Raw genomic sequence first — 13,646 nt, 5'->3', positions numbered from 1 at the left:
AGTTTCACATAACTAACCGGACTTTTCTTGCCATATAAACTTAAACGTAAAAATTTCACATAAGCGAGCCGACGGCCGCCATCAGCAAACACAGAAAGGGAAATAAAAGTTCGCTCTCAGTGAAACCTATAGGCAAAAGTGCAATTATCCATGTAACCGGCAAAAGTGCAATTATCCATGTAACCGGCAAAAGTGCAATTACCTATGTAACAGTATCGATGTAATTCAATGCAAAGCGCTCGACTTCTGCCCAGCGAGATTGCGCTGTGAAATAAAGAGAAAAAGTAGTCCAGAAACCAAACAGAAAACATCGAGCCTCGTATGTTTTCAGTAGTCGGTCGGTGCGCTCGAGGAGGGCTAAACACTGGAAAAGGCATGACGGATGCATGTCTTCCACTAATGAAAGCAAGCGGATTTTAAAAGGCAAGCCCACAAACCAATGAAAGTGACTGACGTGACATGGGCGTGGTTAGAAACCCAAAGAGAGATTACAGCAGGGAAGGAGCGCTTTGCGCTCACCCCTAAAAAGTTGCTTACACAACACCCCGGGCCCCCTCCGCCATCCATTTCAGTCCATGCCCCAATTTTCCAACATTTTTCTTCGCACTTTGCCTCACTTTTTCCCTATGCTTCTGTACATATTCTGTTTTTCAACACCCCCGCCCCCTGTACCCACCATCCGTTTTTGTTGGGTGCCCAGGAGTTTGGCACAACCCATCTCCAACACTCACAAACAGAAACTCATTTAAAGCTTTTAGCACAGTGTTTGTAGGGAAAGCACTGCCTCACAATGATCCAAGAACGGGTTATTCAAAAGACTTCCAAGGCAACCATCCTTTTAAATTGTTTTTAAACGTATTGATGTAGGTGATTTGTCAGGGAGACACTTCCTGTGACACTGCTAGACCACTCCTGAGTGTGTGGCTGATGACGCATCTGTTCTGTTTTTATTATTTATTTTCTAGTCATAGCGCAATACCTACCCCACAGATGAAAGCACAATAACATATCTCTGTCGAGTCACTACACGCGTCACAAGTTATAGCAGTGCAAGATTATCATACATAGCATAGGCGCACTCCGAAAAGATGTAAGAACTTTGCGCCAACAAGGGCTTAGAAAGTGCAAGGATCCCCGAAGCGTTAGAGGCTCAGTAAGGAGAAAACACCAGACAATAGGCATTGGCAAAGCCAATAGGTTTCGCCTCTGCCAGTTTTTTTAAACATGTTACATAGTGGCAGTACCTGTTGTACAACGTGGCTTAATTTTTTTTTAAGTGCTATGATGTGGACAGCTTTGACCACGTTATGCCGCTTTTTTTTTTTACTTTAAGCCAGTGGTCTCCAAACTTTTTTATGCCACGCCCCTCCAGTTGAAAAATAAAAATCATTGGGCCCCCCTCAGAATTTTTCCCAATTATTTTATAAAGATGGCAATGCTTAAATATGTCTAGACATATTTAAACATTGCAGTTAAGTAATGTTGCCTTTTTATTAGTGCAGTAGCACGTTTCTGCTTAAAACAAAACAATGTTATCTTTGTAATGCTTCTTTTGGCCAGAGCCTGGCGCCACCCCTAGGATCACTTGAGGTCCCCCTCCCAGTTTGAAGACCCCTGCTTTAAGCCATGCTGCTGTGTAATATGTCTAAAAAACATTCCTCAAACCAACAGATTTTGCAGAGGTGAAACCTATTGACTTTGCCAATGCTTGTTAAATATGGGCACTATCTCTGCATCCTTCCACGGGTCTTTCATAGGGACTCCCTTCAAGACTGCGTTTATATGTGTCAGGATTAGACCAGAAGAAATCGGCTGGTATCTTATTCAATCCCGGGGCCTTCCTTGGTTCCTGTGCTTTAGGTGTGGCAGCAGTATTGGCCACAGAGAGAAGATGTCACTCAGTACTAGTGACATTGTGACACACAGAGTGATAAGTATAGGAAGCAGGGGCACCCACTTGCTGGCTAGAATATGTGCCTCTGGTTTCATGTGTTTTCTCCCGCCTCCACGTGCCAGTAAGTATCAGAATAGATTTCGGTCCTTGTTTTTGGTCACTTCTAAGAGCTTTTCCATGGCGTTTTTTGCTACTCGTATAGCTTTCCTGTTGGAAGAACTAGCTTCCCTTATTGCATCTCATTCGTCTGACTTGATGTCATTAACAAGATTCGTTTTTTAAAACCAACAATTTGGATAAAACTCACCCCTGGGCTCTCTGCTGTCTTTCACTCTTTATTGTGGATTTCACAGAACCTTCTGATCTTTTTGAACAGTGCAGCGTGAACTTCAAGGATGCTGTTTGGGCACCTCATCTGCACTTTAAAAAGATCAAGTGCTTTGCAAGCACTTGCATGGATGAAGTTTGATGCTATCTCACTAGTGTCTATGGTCACCTATTTGACAACTTTCATTTTCTTCATGATAATTTAGGGCCTGATTTAGATATTGGTGGATGAGTTACTGTCACAACTGTGACGGATATACTGCCTGCCCAAATCTAAATCCCATAGGATCTAATGGGATTTAGATTTCGGCGGATGGGATATCTGTCACCGTTGTGACAGAGTAACCCATCCACCAATATCTATATCAGGCCCTTAGCCATTACCTCCTTGGATTAAGCCTTGCAATTGATTACTCATCAATTATCCTGACATATAAAGAGTTATAGGGTCATCGTCACTCTCATCCCTTGAGACTATGTAAAAATCAACCATCTTCCTCCACATGCCTACGTTAACTAATAAGTAGTCTAATTGATTTATATCAGATCCCTTTTTATGTTGAGCACAGCCGCACACAAGCGCTGCTTTTCCGACGTGTTGGTATGTATCTGGGCTTTTAACCACGCCCCCCACAGGCCCATCATTATCACTCATTCATGGGCTTGCCCTTCAAAGATCCTTTATTTTCGTTGGTAAATGCTTTACGTTTGTCCCTCCTTGGGGCAGTTTAGTTACCGCCTTGGACATCGCCCCTGTTACGTGGCTAATTGCACTTTTGCCGATACGTTTCACTGCAAGCGAACTTCTTTTTTCTTTTTGTGTGCTGCTTCACACTGATTCCATGGCGCTTTGAATCAGCACGCTTATGTGAAACTGTTTTACTTTTCATTTTCAATTTATGTGGCAAGAAAAGTCCGGTTAGGAATTTACAACGCTAATAGCTCTAACTCTAGCAAGAGCGAGACCCATTGCATTGCAAATGCTAGTTTAAAGTCTCAGCACAGTGGATGGCAGCAGCAGGCGAATCTTAGCAGATAAGGCTCTGCCCTGTTTTCTCCGTTATGCAAATTTGGCTGCTGTAGTGCGGTGCATGAAAAATTCGGAGTTTACAACGCTAATAGCTCTAAATTGAGCAAATGCTAGACCCATTGCAATGCAAATGGTTGTTAAAAGTTGGGGGCTTACTGTCACAAACTGAGTGACCGCTGCAACCATGGAGATCATGCAACAAGATGATGTCAATAACTTGTACGGCAGTCTTTGTCAGATGTTTAATTTGGCTGCCATCGATTGCAGGTGTACACCAGTATCCATCCTCATCACTGACTAAATCGCCAGCGAGTGAGGACGGTTCAAACATTAAAATCTTTAGAAGGGACGCCCTAAACACGCCCTAAACACACCCTTTATTAATACCAAATCAAAAACACAAATTGCGATTTGGTAACCTGTTACTGAATCGCAATTTGTGTTTGTACATATTTAAAAGCATTTTTGCGGTCGTAAACAGCCCGATTGGCTGTTTCCAATTGGAAAATGTTTTGTCCATATGGCCCATGGAGAGGTTGCTTGAGTGAGGGGAATTTGGGAGAGACAAAAAGAGAATTTATTGGAAGCTGACTTACCCTATCACTATGAAAGGACACAAGAGGGAGTTGCAAGATGTTGCTGCAAAAATAACTTTCTTTTCAGGAGAAGGAGCGTGCCCAAATGGCACTACGCCATTTTCCCCGGAACTCCTAACATTCTTGCACCTGAGCCAGGGATTCAGAAGTCAGAGACGTCAGATGACAGAAGTTGGAGACCGGGTGAGAGGGCATCAGGTTGGCATTAGGGAGCCTGAGTAGTCAGGGAGATGTGGGAGAGCCAACAAATTCATGATGATTTGGAAATGTCAGAGAAGTTATGGGGGTTTGGGAGACTCATGGAAACCTGAGCAAGATTGGAAGTGCCAGGGAGATGCAGCTATCCCAGGGAGGAAGGAAGATTTAGGGAAGTGTTAGAAGTGAGCATGATTTGGACGACCCTGATTCGTCAGGGAGTTTTGGGAGAGATTGAGGTAGCACAGGTGTTTTGAATATCCTAATGGGTGAGGAAGTCTGTGGGACTTAAGGAGATTTGAAAGGGTCAGATGAGGCAGGAAGGTTTAGATGAGCGTGAGGAGTCGGGGAGTTAGGAGACTAAGGGGTCAGAATGATTTGGGAAAGCTTGGTAAATCATGTAGATTCTGGAAAGCTAGAGGCGCTATGGAGCGTTTGGAGTGCCTAAAGAATCAGGCAGATTGAGGAGCTTCTGAGGCGCTAAAGAGACTTGGAAGACACTCAGGAGTAAGGGAGAGAAGTAGAGTCTGAGAAGCCCTAGTGGTTCTGATTAATGCAGAACCATTTCCAGGAGCCCCAGGGCAGACCGGCGTTATTGAGTTCAGATTGTTAACAGAGGGCCGGATTTAGATACTGGCGGACGAGTTAGCACGTCAAAAGAGTGACGGATATCCCAGCCGCTGAAACCTAAATCTCATTATATCCTATGGTATTTAGATTTCGGTGGGCAGGATATCCGCTACTGATGTGACAGAGTAACTTGTCCGCAAATATCTAAATCAGGCCACTGGCATCCCAGGCTTTACACTGCAACTTAGCCCAAAACTGAGTACCAATTATACTGGACTAACGCTTTACCCACAGGGTACCAAAGTTGAGCATCTTGAGGCGTACTCAGAGAGGTGTTGTGCGGTAGGAGCTCAGAACGCAAGGTAACTTGTGATAGCCAAAAACTCAATATCCAGCCAGTTACATTACTTAATCATTATAAGTACTTTAGTTCTAGCACACAACTAAATACTGTACATAGCAGTTCAGAGAGCAGATTACTTATCACAGAGCCTAGTTAGCATTTACTGTGTAGAGGAAAACTAGCCATTGTGTACTTGGTTATTACCCTGTGGGCACAGTACCTTTAGGAGAACATCCTGCACTGAGTGAAAGGGAGAGAGCAGGAATGCTCCATATATACTAAAATATGAAGCATGTTTTCTCCCTCGGTGCCCTGGCACAGTGGGTGCTGCGTGGCGCAAACACAGGCACCCTCGTACCATGGTGAAGGGCAGGATTGTTTTTGTGATGGAAGGAATACATTCCAGCACAAAAACATTCCTCAGAGGCATATTCTGCAGCGCACAAGGAAAGAGGAAGTAACAAGGAGCGCTTAAGATATTTCCCCTTGTTGCGCGTCTGTTCGGTAGGCGTACCATTTTGGCACATACCCAGGTTTACAAGTCATTGTGAATCTGGCTTTGCATCAAACTCCATGGGTGGGGGCATGGGAATGCTCGTGTTGCACCCATGTAACGCCTACCCCGGTGGTTCCCAACCTGTGGTCAGCGGACCCCCAGGGGTCCGTGACACATTCCCTGAGGGTCCGCAGGCCTGGGCTGGGATGAAGGCACTTCTCCAGCTGGGGCCTCTGATAAACATGTGCATGTTTTTATACTTATTACTTCTTTTGTTCAGCAGTTTTAAAAGCACTGCAAAGCTCCAATTACAGCAAGAATAAAAGCGTCAAGATAACTCTAGTTATTAATGTACCTGCTGGAAAGAGATGCACGTTTTTTCTAGTGGCAGTTTCATCTCAAAGGTAACGCAGATGGTTAATATGCCTGCTGCAAAGAACGTGTATCATGCACAGTATTTTATGTGCATGGCACAGGGGGTTACTACTTTTGTCACAGAGATTCTTTTGTTACTGTGCAGTTCATATTCGTAATCTAGCACAGTGAGCTATGAACTGCCATGGAAGAGCTGCATGCAAACTGCATGGCACAAATTAGAAAGTTGTTTTTTTTCCTCAGTCTTTCATTTTCCTTATGCAGCTAAAAAAGGTTTGCTTGTGTAGAAATACATTCTCATTATTAAAGTCATCGCTAACCACTGTGTTATGTTCTGAGCCCTGAGTTTGTGGTTTTCCAGATCAAGCACTCTTAGAAAATGCCTACCAGTATGGAAGACATGTGAACCCTACACCTTGTAGTCCCCTGTAAAGTGCTCCAACACCCTACACTGCTATGAGAGGCGCTATAACACAAATGAATTACACATGACAGAGAGGCTATGGAGAGATGAGAGGCTTTTATAGTTTACTTCCTTTCCCCACCTCATGTTTATGTGAAAAAGCTTTCTCAGATCCTATGTACCTATAAAATAAAAACAGAAATTGTTCCGTAAATTAAAAATCTGACCTGAGGATTCAGCTTTCCTAAATAAAAACAAACATTGAAAAGTTAGTCGCCGAGACGCAGCGCCAACCTTCCCAATTAAATGTTTCGATTTTTGCATATTTTTTAATATAGAAGAATTATATCTTTAGTAATTTGAGTATTTGTTTGGTGCTTACTTGTTATATTTTTTGCAAATTACTGTTTTAATATTTGAAATTTAAATCGTACAAATTGCTTGGGGGTCCCTGGCTTCCAGTAATGATTCATTGGGGGTCCTCAGAAGTCAAAAGGTTGGGAACCACTAGCCTACCCAATGCAAAGTAATTCAAGCCAGAAGTATGCGCTGTATTTGGTTACTTTGTGTTTATGAAACCGCACAAGGCCATGCAAAGTGGCTTTCCGTGGCTTAGTAAATGTCAAAAGAATTTCATGATGGGGCTGCACTGCAAAAGTGATGCAACCCAGACGCAAAATCATAGTGAGTCTGGCCTTAGATTGTTAGTCTGATGCTGGTTGGACAGCAGTTGCTAGCTGAGAGCAGGGGTGGCACAGACTTGGTGGTGTGTGGCTATGCGCGGACCACCTACAACATTGACACTGACTCTGTTCCAGCCCAACCAACATCAGATATCTCTACTAGAGTACTGGTGTGTGCTCCAGCTGAAGAGGCGACACCAGGCGAGCACAGGATGTCGCTTCACCAATGAGTCTTCCCCGGACCCAACACCAACCCCACCACCCGCAGAAGCGAGAAGCCCACCCTTAGCCGTGGTGACGATCCAATGCAGGCCAGGGGGATGAACATGTGGGCTGTATTTTAATGGGAGTGCCCACATTTAAAGGAGGAAGTAAGATATCTGTAAAATATAATATATTCCTCCGCTATATTGATAATATGTGTAAGAAAGTCGAACCATGGGCTATTTTCTTAATTTAGCACCCCCTCCGGAAATAGAGAATTTACTGTTCCCTTCAGGAAACTGAATGACTGTTTGACTGAATGACAACAGATCTAAGTCTAAGCACTCCAGCACGTTTGGTATAGACTTTTGAGTCCAAAGTCGGCCAAAGGGATTACTCCATTGATTTGTTTACATGTGATTACTTTATTGATGCCCTATGGACAACTAGAAACAGATATGAAGTAAAACGATGACAAACCAATGGCCAGCACCATGGTAACCTCTTGCACAGGCTCTACAATGACATACCTATGAATCGGCGCATGGTTTGCACATGACTCATTTTGAATTACCATATATGCATAAGAGAATATGTTAGTCATTTTGTTTTAATTGTAATGATTTTAATTAATCAGACAATAAAATGAAACTTCACCAATTAAAAAAAAATAACAACAGATCGAAACCTCGCACTTGACACCAAATTCTGCCACCATAGGCCACACTGCATCTGCGCGCACATTTCCATCCACGCGTGCATGCATGCTCCGACGAGGCCGAGCGCTTCGAGGCCACACAACTGGAAGCAACGCGCTACGCACGTCACGCAAGAGCCACGATAAAAGAGAACTGAATAAAATAGCATAAACATGTAAAGAAAATACGTCATGGTGTAATATATTGTAGCTGCAGAGCATACCGCAAAACCTATACTACCATAAATTAACATAGCACAACATATTCTAGAACAGCGTAACAGTATGTACCATGGTGTAGAGTATCCAAACATAGCGTAACATCTCATATGTGAGCCCCGTGTGATATAACATGACATGGCTTAGCGTAACTACATACCTTGGCGGAGCATAGCGCTTAGCAGGACCATCTAGTTAACCATGACAAAGAACAGAGCCTAGCTAACGTGACATAACATATAACATAAAACAGAGTAGCATAACGCAACTTTGCATAACAAAGCACAGCACTGCAGTTTGCAAAAATGGCACAACAGGAGCTATGCTCCGTTGTCAGTGTGAGGTCAGTCTACAAATCACCACCCAGCCCTGGGCTAGCACAGAAAAAGTTGACTTCTTCGAGGAAACTAAGCACTAACTCCGCCATGAGAGTTTTCCTCCCCATAGCGCCCTGAGACCCTGCTGATGGCAGAGTAGTACCTTGTATCCCACTGGTATTATAGGATACCTGATAGAGCAATGTGGCTGTCAAAAAAACCTGGGTAGATCACATCAGAGAGTGAAGGGTTCAAGAAACTTGTAATCTCTGGCATAAACATGTCCACCGTCAACAAAACCACACACCATGCGAGTAACTGGCAGATCCTACCGAGGTTAGTGAAGCGCCTAGACGGGCATGCCTGCTCCAGGAGGACTGACTGCTGCTCCTGGAGCCCCGGTCACCTGTAAACCGAAAGGAGGAAGTGCTGCCTGCGTGCGGGGGTGTCTGGTTGTTCCTGTTCAGACAACCGAGTATCCAGGCGCTGTCACCCCGGTGAGATGTGGAGGCTGAGGGGAGCCACGCCTTGTGCCAGGCGCTGCGGGCGGTGTGCGGGCGCACAGGGCGCATACCTGAGGGGAACAGGCCTGTAGGTGAGGCGTGTCTGCTTAACACACACAGGCACATATCTAAGAGGGGAACAGGCCTGCACGCTAGGTGTGTCTACTTAATACATGCAGGCCATGTATCTGAAAGGAGAACAGGCCTGTAGGGGAGGCGTGTCTGCTTAACACATACAGGCACATACCTGAGGGGGGGAACAGGCCTGTAGGGGAGGCGTGTCTGCTTAACACATACAGGCCATGCACATGAGAGGTGAACAGGCCTTTAGGGGAGGCGTGTCTGCTTAACACATACAGGCACATATCTGAGAGGGGAACAGGCCTGTAGGGGAGGCGTGTCTGCTTAACACACACAGGCACATATCTAAGAGGGGAACAGGTCTGCACGGGAGGAGTGTCTGCTTAATACATGCAGGCGCATACCAGAGGGGAACAGGCCTGCAGGGGAGGCGTGTCTGCTTCACACATACAGGCCATGCACATGAGAGGAGGCGTGTCTGCTTAACACATACAGGCCATGCACATGAGAGGTGAACAGGCCTGTAGGGGAAGCGAGTCTGCTTACCACACGCCGGGCGCATACCTGAGAGGGGAACAGGCCTGTAGGGGAGGCGTGTATGCTTAACACATACAGGCACATACCTGAGGGGGGGGAACAGGCCTGTAGGGGAGGCGTGTCTGCTTAACACATACAGGCCATGCATCTGAGAGGGGAACAGGCCTGTAGGGGAGGCGTGTATGCTTAACACATACAGGCGATGCATATGAGAAAGGAACAGGCCTATAGGGGAGGCGTGTCTGCTTAATACATACAGGCCATGCACATGAGAGGTGAACAGGCCTGTAGGGGAAGGGAGTCTGCTTACCACACACAGGGCGCATACCTGAGAGGGGAACAGGCCTGTAGGGGAGGCGTGTCTGCTTAACACATAAAGGCCATGCATCTGAGAGGGAACAGGCCTGTAGGGGAGGCGTGTCTGCAGGCCATGCATCTGAGAGGGGAACAGGCCTGTAGGGGAGGCGTATCTGCTTAACACATACAGGCACATACTTGGGGGGGGGGGGAACAGGCCTGTAGGGGAGGCGTGTCTGCTTAACACATACAGGCCATGCACATGAGAGGGGAACAGGCCTGTAGTGGAGGCGTGTATGCTTAACACATACAGGCACATATCTGAGAGGGGAACAGGCCTGCAGGGGAGCTGTGTCAGTTAACACATACAGGCCATGCACCTGAGAGGGAACAGGCCTGTAAGGGAGGCGTTTCTGCTTAACACATACAGGCCATGCACATGAGAGGAGGCGTATCTGCTTAACAAATACAGGCCATGCACATGAGAAGGGAACAGGCCTGTAGGGGAGGCGTGTATGCTTAACACATACAGGCACATATCTGAGAGGGGAACAGGCCTGTAGGGGAGGCGTGTCTGCTTAACACACACAGGCACATATCTAAGAGGGGAACAGGTCTGCACGGGAGGAGTGTCTGCTTAATACATGCAGGCGCATACCAGAGGGGAACAGGCCTGCAGGGGAGGCGTGTCTGCTTCACACATACAGGCCATGCACATGAGAGGAGGCGTGTCTGCTTAACACATACAGGCCATGCACATGAGAGGTGAACAGGCCTGTAGGGGAAGCGAGTCTGCTTACCACACACCGGGCGCATACCTGAGAGGGGAACAGGCCTGTAGGGGAGGCGTGTATGCTTAACACATACAGGCACATACCTGAAGGGGGGGAACAGGCCTGTAGGGGAGGCGTGTCTGCTTAACACATACAGGCCATGCATCTGAGAGGGGAACAGGCCTGTAGGGGAGGCGTGTATGCTTAACACATACAGGCGATGCATATGAGAAAGGAACAGGCCTATAGGGGAGGCGTGTCTGCTTAATACATACAGGCCATGCACATGAGAGGTGAACAGGCCTGTAGGGGAAGCGAGTCTGCTTACCACACACAGGGCGCATACCTGAGAGGGGAACAGGCCTGTAGGGGAGGCGTGTCTGCTTAACACATACAGGCCATGCATCTGAGAGGGAACAGGCCTGTAGGGGAGGCGTGTCTGCAGGCCATGCATCTGAGAGTGGAACAGGCCTGTAGGGGAGGCGTATCTGCTTAACACATACAGGCACATACTTGGGGGGGGGGGAACAGGCCTGTAGGGGAGGCGTGTCTGCTTAACACATACAGGCCATGCACATGAGAGGGGAACAGGCCTGTAGGGGAGGCATGTATGCTTAACACATACAGGCACATATCTGAGAGGGGAACAGGCCTGCAGGGGAGCTGTGTCAGTTTAACACATACAGGCCATGCACCTGAGAGGGGAACAGGCCTGTAAGGGAGGCGTTTCTGCTTAACACATACAGGCCATGCACATGAGAGGAGGCGTATCTGCTTAACAAATACAGGCCATGCACATGAGAAGGGAACAGGCCTGTAGGGGAGGCGTGTCTGCAGGCCATGCACATGAGAGGGGAACAGGCCTGTAGGGGAGGCGTGTATGCTTAACACATACAGGCACATATCTGAGAGGGGAACACGCCTGCAGGGAAGCCGTATCAGCTTAACAAATACAGGCCATGCACCTGAGAGGGGAACAGGCCTGTAGGGGAGGCATGTCTGCTTAACACATACAGACCATGCATCTGAGAGGGAAAAGGCCTGTACGGGAGACATGTCTCCTTAACACATACAGGCCATGCACCTCAGAGGGGAACAGGCTTGTACGGGAGGCATGTCTGCTTAACACACACAGGTGCATACTTCAGGGGAACATGGCTGTAGGGGAGGCGTGTCTGCTTAACACACACAGGTGCATACTTGAGGGAACATGTATGTAGGGGAGGCGTGTCTGCTTAACACATACAGGCCATGTACCTGAGAGGTGAACAAGCCAGTACGGAAGGCATGTCTGCTTACCACATACAGGCCACATACCTGAGAGGTAAACAAACCTGTACGGAAATCATTCCTGCTCTACGCGTCATAAACAGGACAGATACCTGAGTGGTGAACAGGCTTGTACAGAAGGAATGTCTGCTTACCGCGTACAGGCCTGTACGGAAGACATCCCTACTTGCCAGATTCTGGCCATGCATCTGAGAGGTGAACAGGTCTGTACAGAAGACATGCCTGCCTGCCACATACTGGTCATGCATCTGAGAGGTGAACAGGTCTGTATAGAAGACATGTCTGCCTGCCACATACAGGCCATGTATCACAGAGGTAAACAGGCCGGTACAGAAGTCTTGTTTGTTTACCACATACAGGCATGTACAGAAGACATGCCTGCTTACCACATACAGGCGTGTAAGGAAGACGTGTCTACTTACAACCTACAGGCCATGCACCTGAAAGGTAAACGGGCTTGTTTGGAAGGTGTGCCTGCTCCCAATGAGCAGGACGCATGCCTGAGAGGTAAACAGCCCTGCATAGAAGACGTCCCCGCTCCCCATAAGCAGTCCACCGACCTGAGGGAAACAGGTCTGTACTGGAAACATGCCTGCTCCTAGAGAGGCATTGCCCACATATGAATCAGCATGTCAGGCGCTGTCTGACGCACGTCTGGCTCTGCCCCGGCCCGGCTGGCCCGTCGGAGGCCTGCTGTCCAGGAGCGTTCAGTGATTCTTTCTTCAGTCTCCTGACATGAATGACAACGGCACTCATGGCTGAAGACTGACATGGAGGTTAGTGTCCCATGCCATCGGGCGTGATTTTCAGACAGTCCTATTTCACAGCCCGCAGCACCAAGCATGCCTGATCTGTGAACTTGTAGGAGGAAGCCGCCTCCATTGTTAAGCGCGAACCCTCATTATTGCAGTCAGTCTCTCTCTTCCTTATCCGGCCCTAAGTAACAGTGTGCAAAGAACACCCCAATACAAATATATATACTGCCCCCTCGTTCTCAGAAAGGTCCTTTTACAATTGTTACCTTAATTACTAGGGATCATGGTTTTGGTGCATTTATTTTGGACTTACCTATCAGCATTCATCCCTAATTATATTTTCATTTGTATTGGTATTTATCTGCATTTAGATTTTCGCATATTGGAAAAATGAAGTTGCAATTAGTATCGTTCCAAACTTATTTAACAAATAACTTTGAGGGGGTAGAGGGGGTAGAGTGCTATGTATCCATACCTTATAGGAGAGTAGCGTGGTAAGTATCCAAATCCCATAGAACAGCGTGGTAAGTATCCAAATCCCATAGAACAGCGTGGTAAGTATCCAAATCCCATAGAACAGCGTGGTAAGGATCCATATCCCATAGAACAGCGTGGTAAGTATCCAAATCCCATAGAACAGCGTGGTAAGGATCCATATCCCATAGAACAGTGTGGTAAGTATTCATATCCCATAGAACAGCGTGGTAAGTATCCAAATCCCATAGAGCAGCGTGGTAAGGATCCATGGTAAGTATCCATATCCCATAGAACAGCGTGGTAAGGATCCATATCCCATAGAACAGCGTGGGAAGTATCCATATCCCATAGAACAGCGTGGTAAGGATCCATATCCCATAGATCCATAGCCCATAGAACAGCGTGGTAAGGATCCATATCCCATAGAACAGCGTGGTAAGTATCCAAATCCCATAGAACAGCGTGGTAAGGATCCATATCCCATAGAACAGTGTGGTAAGTATTCATATCCCATAGAACAGCGTGGTAAGTATCCAAATCCCATAGAGCAGCGTGGTAAGGATCCATGGTAAGTATCCATATCC

General features: G+C 46.9%; 1 protein-coding gene across 2 annotated transcripts in view; it reads right to left on the bottom strand.

The window, feature by feature from the left end:
• Nucleotides 1-13,646, bottom strand: part of RUFY4 (RUN and FYVE domain containing 4) — a 424,420-nt gene that overhangs the window by 202,957 nt on the left and 207,817 nt on the right. Inside the window, exon 1 of one of the 2 annotated variants that reach the window (XM_069227076.1) lies at nt 8,682-8,829. The exons of the other annotated variant lie outside the window; for it this stretch is intronic. The gene's annotated coding sequence lies outside the window, so the exon portion shown is untranslated. Of the gene's footprint in view, nt 1-8,681; nt 8,830-13,646 lie in introns of those variants that run through there. 2 annotated transcript variants of the gene reach the window in all.

The sequence above is a fragment of the Pleurodeles waltl genome, chromosome 3_2 (genome assembly GCF_031143425.1).
Source record: "Pleurodeles waltl isolate 20211129_DDA chromosome 3_2, aPleWal1.hap1.20221129, whole genome shotgun sequence".
Taxonomy (NCBI): domain Eukaryota; kingdom Metazoa; phylum Chordata; class Amphibia; order Caudata; family Salamandridae; genus Pleurodeles; species Pleurodeles waltl.
Note: the sequence above shows the minus strand (reverse complement) of the source record. Positions and strands in the feature narration are given on the sequence as shown.